At 38.1% G+C, this 6822-nt stretch overlaps 1 long non-coding RNA gene across 2 annotated transcripts; it reads right to left on the minus strand.

Moving 5' to 3' along the window:
- Positions 1-1213: 1213 nt before the first annotated feature.
- Positions 1214-6310, minus strand: LOC145659310 (uncharacterized). Of its 2 annotated transcripts, none has more exons than XR_014125387.1 (3): positions 6153-6310; positions 5488-5595; positions 1214-1361 (listed from the first exon to the last, which is right to left on the minus strand). It is a non-coding gene; the product is annotated as an uncharacterized LOC145659310 (long non-coding RNA). The 2 variants fall into 2 exon arrangements; XR_014125388.1 differs by lacking the exon at positions 1214-1361 and adding an exon at positions 4207-4949.
- Between the last annotated feature and the right edge of the window lie 512 nt (positions 6311-6822).

Raw genomic sequence — 6822 nt, forward strand, 5'->3', positions numbered from 1 at the left:
TTGGAAGGACAGGTATTTCCCATTTTCACATTACCAGTTGGTTTCAATAGTAATGCTACTGTTTATACATCAAAATTAGACCAGTTAACTCTTTTCTCCCATCGGTGCTGCAGCCTTCTCAATCTTATAATTCTCCCTCAGGCTGTTTCACAACAGTTTCTTCTTCTCCTCTAAGTATTCCTGTTATACCTTTAGTGATGCTGCCTCTCCACAAATCTTGTTTGGTGAATAAGTTTCCTTTTGTCGGTCCTTGTTTGGTTTGATAAGTAGACTGCCCAGGTGATCGTTCTCACAGGTTACTTAAACAGTTTTCTTTCCATTCTTTTCTTTCCCTTAATAGGTAGCCACTTTGGTCCACCACAAATCTAGTTTGTGTAATTAATTTGGTTACGTTGTTGTTACGTTTGTTATACCGTAGCGAATTTAGAAGACTCAGTACCTCTGGTCATTAGTAGAATGTTAATTAATGATTTTGATGCATGTTCTCCTATCTCTGTTTATTCAATAAATATACTCTTAGCTATAACACTTGTGATTCAAGAGGGATATTTTAATTTTGGTAGATGAGAAATGATCATGTTGCTGAACTGGCGACTTTCATGAATTGGGACCAAATTAATAATCATTAACAATTTAATTAAAATTAATTAATTTTCCCTGTTAATGAGGGTGATGCCCCAATTAATTTTATCAATCATGACTGACAATTTAATAAAGTGTTAAAAGTGCTACACCTACTTGTCATGGAACGTTTGCCTCCCGCGAGTCACATGGTTTGGCCCGCCACGTGTAGTGGGAGGATCCGTTTGTGACCACACCTGCACCTTGTTTATATATATTTAAACCTGTGTCAAAGTGTGCAGAGTGTTGGTCATTGTTGATGTGACGTGTTAATGTTCAATGGTAATATTAAATGTTTTCGTTTTCGTTATTGTTAACTGTATTCGTGTTTATCGTGTTCGTTTAATGTTAACCGTTTTACGTTCATGTCTCTTGTCTATAACACATTTGAGTGTCGTTGTCGTCATATGTTAAAAAATGTTCGTCCACATCATTGGAACCTGTGTGTCCTGCCCCTCACCCTTCAGTACTCGGGCCACCCCGCGTTACACTACTAAACGAATTCTACAGTGGTTTCTTGAACACCAGAATCAGGTGAAATGTTAATATGGCTGTGATGGTAGCAATGGCACAGAGGAAGCAAGAGGCAAAGTTGAGCTAAAGAGCTCTTTATTTTCCATGATCTTAAACAAATCCACAACAAAACAAGTATCCTAAATTTGAGGATCCGGGGAAGCGATGCACGGGATGAGTATTCTGTCTGGCTTGGACCGCTAATGTGCAACGCCTTCTCCAGAAACCTGTAGGTTTAAATAACAAAGATAAGTAAGAACAGGTGTACTTGATTAAAACTCCTGTGATTGGGAATGAGGTAGGAGTGTAGGATGGTCCCTGTCTAAAGTGGGTGTGTCCTCTCCAGCAGATGACCGGCCAGTCATGACAATGGCTTCCATATTTAGATCTAAATGAAGACCCTCAGGTCAGAATGATGCTCTGAGAGCCTCCAGGGGAAATGCTTCTCCTTGCACATTTATGCCATTTGCCAGTTATGCCAGTGCTCTGTGCAGTACTGAGTCATATCTTGGATTTATTGTTTCTAGATCTCCGTCATTAAACTTTTGTGGCATTTGTATCCAACATTTGTCTATGGATAACTAATTTGTAAAAGGTTGTTCTGTTGACTGAAAAAGATAATAGACAATTTTAAAGAAAGTGAAAGAGGCTTAGCTTTAGTCAAAAGTATCTGTGGTATCTTTTTATCAGACATGATTGTAGCTGTGCATAACACAGCACAGTCCGCAACTTCAAACTAGAGAACAGTGAGAGGCTAAAGTCTGTTAGCATGATTACAGACTGTTATGCCTGCACTAAAATATTAAGAGATTAATAAATTCTTTGTACATATTTACTCGCTAGGTACTAAATATAGGTTATATCTAAGCTCCAAGAACAAATTCTTATAATCACCCGTGGAATTTTGTCTTCAAAAATAAACAAGTGCTCTATAAGAATATTAAGATAAAATGAAAATTATTTGATTCCATCCTAATCTGGATTTGAAAACATCATATGAAGCTGAGAATGAGAGAATAAAATTGGTTATACAGAACCAGAGGCCTTAACTCAGCTCATGTACCTGAGCTCATCTGTGTCATCATATATCATTAATTCTGAGTAAACTCTTTTTCCCTAAAGTCTTTTTCCGTTAGAGGTGACACATAATACTTCTTTCTGGAAATACCTTGTATGCTATAAATACAACCTATTAGCCATAACATGTAGGCCTAAGGCTTTTGAATGAATGGGCTGCTCTCTGTTAGTAAGGTTAGTAAGATAGCTACACCACTACACTACAAGTAGCAACTACAGCACTTTCATCTAATGGCCTTTACCGCTGAGTGTAGCTCACACCTATAATACATTTTAAATATTCAGATGTCATATCCCACCTTTTTTTTAAATCTGGTTATACTCATAAATGTATAGTGCAGCAAAACCTAATGTGACACTCCAACCCCCATACTAGAGCAAAAGCCCCAGCCAATTTAAGAGCGACACTGAGCCTGCACACCATGTAACGACAGATTGTCATATTACTGAGGATGATATTGATGAGTGATGGAACGAATTATATGAGTGTAGGTCTTGGTCAGATTGCTTCGAATGAGATTCGCACACGTGCATTTATTTGAGTTCGGGACCATGTGTGGCTTCGTTCGAAGATGAGATTGTAAGAAGGGAAAATAGAGGTTGGGGGTCTTTTTTCCCTCCTGCAAGCATCATTTTAATGTTCATTTTCTTACAGTGGTAAAGAGCACAATCCCTCTATGGTATTTTTCATCTTCAGGGCAGCATAACTTAATCCAAGGTGACTTTGAGCTTTACGTCTAAGCATACAGCACACCTCCTATAACCTAGTTTTGCCGCCGAAGGGTAATAAGTCAGGGAGAGAAAGAGTACATGCCTTATCCTACTTCTATATTAAGAATGCCATTTTCCATTGGTAATTCTCACTTACAACCACGTCTTTACTGCTGTGTGGGTTCAGGTTCAGTCTAGTATAGTGTTGGCTGAATTTAACCACTGTCAAATATGTAAATGGAAATACAATGAATTTTCATTGCCCCTTATTATGTTTTTTCACTGATATGATTATTCACAGTTGTGGGAAAAGTTCAAAAATTCAGAAATAGGTGCAAAATATTAAATCCTCCCTTCTTAAAATGAAAAGGATATGCAATATAAATGGTCCTCAGCCCTGTATCTATGTCTGCAATATATTGATAATCCACTGAAGTTCACAAAAAGAAAAATCACAAAACCTGTAATCTATGTTTACAAATCACAATGAAATGGTTTAGTTGAGCCTTTTTTCCCCACTGAAATGTTACCGTGTGTTCCACAAAATTTTCGGAGTGCAAATCAGAATTCAGCGATCACAGTGAAAGTGTGTTTCTCTGATCAGAGGTCATATCAGTTTGTGGTCTGGTGCACCTTGTATCTGAGCTCAATGATCTTTAACAAAGATGATTCAGAGGCTGGAAATTCCTGCATTATAATGATAAATTAGTAGTACAATGGACAGTGGTGGAAGTAGAACGTGTATAAAGCTCTAGGGTAAAAGTTAAAGTTGATGAAAAAATGACTACTAATATATAGTTCCATGGAAAAGCTACATCAACCATTAAATATTTATAATCAACCTTTTAATTGGGTAAATGGATATAAACATTCTTTTTTTTTTTCTTTCATGGAGCACTCTCTTCCCAAGGCATTCTGGCTACAGCAGAACTGTGTTGTTTCTCTCTCTCTCACTCTCTCTCTCTCTCTCTCCCTCTCTGCAGTGCATACATTTAAAGCCATCTCTTGAGTAATTCTTGTTAAGGCTCACACCAGGTTAGTTTATAATATGTCCAGCCTCCCTACTGACATGACAAATTAGTTGCAACTCCCTAGTGGTGTATTTAAGAATTTAATATATTTTTAAAAATGTACTAGGGGTTTAGACCTAGATTTCTGTAAAGTGGCTTTGAAACAATATCTGTTATAAAAGCAGTACAGAAATAAAATTGAATTTAATTGATGTTCCCAAAGCCTAGCTCCTAATATTTCTCACATCTTTTCCAAAGGAACCAACACAAGGTATTATCAAATGAAACCTTGCCTTGGCAGTCTACTTTTATTGATTCTGAAAACTGTTTACATGTGTCATAACCATTGATGTCTTTAGATTTTAATCCATGATGAAGTGATGCAATGTTTCCCACTGGTGCAAGTTTAGTACTGGGAAACCAGCTGGGAAGTTTAGCAAGCTAATCTGTGATGGGAAACTTTGGCTTTGTCTGTTTTGTGTGAGAGTTACACCAGGGTATGCAGTGCTGTGAGAGCTGATGTGTCACAGAGAAAAACTCCACCAACTTAGAGGCCTCATCAGCACTCGGGCTAAACTTTGTGATTGACACCCAGCCAGGCTCCATTGTCTCTTCGTAGGTTAAAAATATAATGCAGCTGCGATGTCGCCACGGCGATAAGGGCTGTCCAATCAGATGTCTCCCAGCTGCCAGGTTGTTAAGGAACATGTGAGAGACTTCAGGTTCGTTGTGCATTTCTGCTGCTCTGGGCCCATCACCTGGACTGACTTGTGAAAAAGTTTTTTGTCGCCTTTTTTTCCTTCTTCCTTTTTCCCCCTTTTCTCGCCTCAGACTCGTTCGTTGTGACTGGATCCTCTGTAATGATTACATGCCACTGAAAAACTTTTCATGCCATTTTGTAAAAGCAAGAACAATGCTGAAGCAGTTCCGTCCGAGGAATGTGGCATTACTATATTATTAGATACCATTTAGACATGATATCTAATAATATATTTTACCTGATACTATGAAATGGAGCTGAAACACACACACACACACACACACACACACACACACACAAAAAACAACCGGCGAGAAAAACAGAGGTAGTAAATAAAAATTACATTTTGTCTTCATGTTCAACAGTTGAGCTGAACAATTACTAACACTCCTAGTGCTTTGTGCTTTGCTATACTGGCCTGTCTGAAGTAATGAAATGTTTACACTGCACTATGGTTATTGAAAGTGTAATAGTGGTGGTGGGGGGTGGTATTGGGCAGATGCACACAGCTATTTCCCAGAATTCTTTAGGCGCATAGCAGATTCATTTAACAGAGGCTAAAGGTTAGCACTTCTTTTTAGATACTCTACTTTGGCATCTACGAATCATTGGCGCTCCCACCGCATGTTTGAACAGCTTGGCACTCAACAGTCAAAATCCACCATCCAGCATGCAGGAGACAAAGAGCTATTCTGGGTGTGAGTGAAAAGGACTTTGATAGGAGGATGTGAGATTGGAGGCAACTTTATGTGGTGCAGAATACTAGGGCTGGGAGCATGGCAGGTAGAGTCTCACTTTCAGACGAGGAAACAGGGTGTCTGACCCAAGCTGGAACACACTTGCTCGCTGGGGCTTTCGCATCTGGCTCCATGGGTGGAAAAGGAAAACATTCCATGAGCTGCCCTGGGAAATGACAATCAAACTACTTTAGGCAATTAATCACTTATATTCCATTTTAAATATTTTTAGGGTTAAGTCTTATTTTCAAACCTGATATTCTATACTAATGTAAAATCCATTTTAACTGTTTTTTTCAACCTTTAAACTTTATAATAAACTTCAAAATTAAAAATATAAATTTATTGTTAGATAATGCACAATGTTAAGGGATATGGTGCAATTGATATCTTTTTTTAAATTTAACATTGAATCAGGTGAGCAAATTTGTCTGGTGTAACAACAATTTACCAATTACAATCAAAAGCAATCTCTCCTGTATCTCTCCTGTCTTTAATCTCTCCTGTAATTAATAATAGCCCATAAAAATAGTTTCATTAATTTTCAAAGAAGGTACATACTGCAATTAACAAATTTATATTTAATAATTTTAGATATGAAAAATCATTCACCCTCATTTCAATACACCTTATTAGTAGCCTTTGTTGGGTACACACTGCAAAATCCAAAATGGCTCGTGTTAATTACTGTGAATTGGACCTTCCCAGCCTCTGTGTACTCACCTCATATCCAGGCAACTGAGAGAATGTCAGAATCTGCATTTTTATGATACTCTAACTGGTGCAGCACGTCCAATGGGAAATCAAGAGGCCCCTAATATCACCAGAGAACCTGCATCCTCTGAGTGAAGATCGGTATGCCTGCAGCGGCATCATTTATCCGCAGGTCTTCATCACGTCACAGGAACAGGTCTAAAAATAATGTTGATAAAATGAAGTAGAAGGAATGACAGCAAGCACAAGGCGTCATTCGCTACAGTCACCAATTAAAACGGGTCCTCTCGTCAAACAAAAACCACGTGCTGTTGTCAGGTTTCCAGTAGTTTCATCTTGGTGCCCGTTATTACATTGTGCTTAACACATCTCTGCTGACTCTTAAGGATTGAAAATTTCACTCTTCCATATCCACCTTAATATACTTACTTGCAAAGGTAACATTTTGCTTTTTTTAATAATCTGGCATGAACGTATACTAGAAAGCTACTAAAGTCAGTTATTTAACATCCACGTGTGCTTCATTACCTGCACTTTCCCAGAACCATAGATGGACCCAGCTGTGTAGGACTCATTCCATTTAAAGCACAGGCCACATACAGGTCTTGTTTTTCCTTTTCTAAAGCAGGACATTTTCACTGGGAGAAAAAAAAAGAGAAGGTTCTACCTGACAATAATT

The sequence above is a fragment of the Electrophorus electricus genome, chromosome 9, assembly GCF_041902795.1.
Source record: "Electrophorus electricus isolate QZ-2024a chromosome 9, ASM4190279v1, whole genome shotgun sequence".
Classification (NCBI taxonomy): Eukaryota; Metazoa; Chordata; class Actinopteri; order Gymnotiformes; family Gymnotidae; genus Electrophorus; species Electrophorus electricus.